The 1983-nt window shown below is 40.2% G+C and overlaps 1 pseudogene; it reads right to left on the reverse strand.

Annotated features, from left to right (window-relative positions):
* Positions 1–1367: 1367 nt before the first annotated feature.
* LOC145400332 (5S ribosomal RNA) lies at positions 1368–1486 on the reverse strand (annotated as a pseudogene).
* Between the last annotated feature and the right edge of the window lie 497 nt (positions 1487–1983).

Below are 1983 nucleotides of genomic sequence, written 5' to 3' on the forward strand. Positions count from 1 at the left end.
TGCGTCTCTTCATCCAGTTAACAATGGAGCCATATTAGGTTCCACATCACCCCGTTATTTGGTTATATGCTTACCACCCACGCTGTAATTGTCCTGAGTTACAGGAAACTGTTAGTCCTGTCACTCAGTGACGACTGTACAGCCACATGAAATGGAAAAGAGCATAATAAAAGCAATAGGAAGGACTGGAGAAATATATAGGTAAAGAGGAGGACAAACACAGAAATAGTATGATAAAGGTGAATGAAGATGTAGGTAACACTCCAGTGAGTGGATAATGGTCGCCACCTGTCTCAAGAAAAGAGGTTTAAATGGGCAAATGAATGGAAAGAAAAGAGCAAGGAGATGGGAAAACGGTAGAAAGGAATGGAAATGATGCAAAGAAACAAAATAAATCAAGGGACAAGAAAAGCATTTCATAATAGCGGAGGAAAATGCATTGCCGCCTCAAAAAACATGATGCTTATGGAAATCAAAGGTCTTTACGAAGGAGAATGATGAGAATGAAGTTAAATGTATATAAAAAAAGGGGGAAGGTATGAAGAGAGAGAGGGAGACAGACAGACAGACAGACAGACAGAGACAGACAGTCAGACAGACAGAGAAAAAGAGAGAGAGAGGGGGGGGGGAACTACGGAGGGATGGGCCAAGGCTTTTCGGTGTAGCTGCATGGAGGGAGGGAAAGTGGATGGGATGGAGGAAGAGTCGATTGTTACAGCTGGCAGTTACATCAGTTTTCCTACATTTAGTCAGTCCTTTACATCACCATCCTCATTTGTCATCAGTATTATCATCCTTGCCACATCATCATCACCATTAGCTGCAGTAGCAATATTAATTTCTTCCTCCCTCTCAGACGTAATCATCTATCTCATTACCATCATCATCATCATCCTTCATCCTTTTCTTTAATTTCTTCCTCCCTCTCGGCTATAAATTATCATCACCTATCATCCATTTCATGAAATTCTTCCTCCCTCTCGGCCATCATCATCATCATCCTTCATCCTTTTCTTTAATTTCTTCCCCCTCTCTCGGCCATCATCACCCTATCCTCTTTCCCCCCCTCCTGGAAAAAAAAAAAAAAAAAGGATTTATACAACGAATGAACGAAGTATGACTAGTAAGCAAACACACAGTTTATATATATATATATATATACTGTAGAGAGAGAGAGAGAGTTTCTGGAGAAGGTTGGGGGAGGCCTTTGTTCACCAGTGGACTTGTAATGGGTGATGATTATATATATATATATATATTCATTGCCAGACGCCATGTATCCCAAATGGGGTGGTTAACGGCTTAGAATTAATTGTTTTACAGGGAGGGGCACTAATCCTCCACCAACCCCACTTGACACGTAGGGATGCCAACAGCATCTGGTGTTCCCAGGCGGTCACCCATCCAAGTACTAACCAGACCCAACGTTGCTTAACTTCGCTGATCGGACGGGAAGCGGTGTACTCAACTTGGTATATATATATAACACACACTGACGAGTATATATATATATATATATATATATATATATATATATATATATATATATATATATATATATATATATATATATATATATATATATATATATTCTCTGCAGTGTCAGTGTGTGTGTGTGTGTGTGTTTATTGGAATGTTTCTTTGTACAGTATTTTCAAGTTTAATTATGAATACATTTTTGTCAGAATATTCAAGGCATCCAGGAGTTTGATAATCGCTTACACTTCCTTTGAATGCGTTAAGCAGTTTTTCTCGGGTTACCATGAGGCGATTTCTTCACCTCAGGATCTGTCTGTCTATACCCAGACGCTATAGTCCGGGTGGCCGTGTGGCTCTGAATTAGTTGTTTTACGGGGAGGGGCACTATCCCTTCGCTAACCCACTTGTTGACTCGTAGGGAACACGTACGGATTGGTTATATGGTTACCACTCAGAGGTGTAAATGGTGTCCTGACTTACAGGAAACCATTAGGCTTGTCATTA

The sequence above is a fragment of the Coenobita brevimanus genome, chromosome 51 (genome assembly GCF_032717465.1).
Source record: "Coenobita brevimanus isolate Jiangsu-jjx chromosome 51, ASM3271746v2, whole genome shotgun sequence".
NCBI lineage: Eukaryota > Metazoa > Arthropoda > Malacostraca > Decapoda > Coenobitidae > Coenobita > Coenobita brevimanus.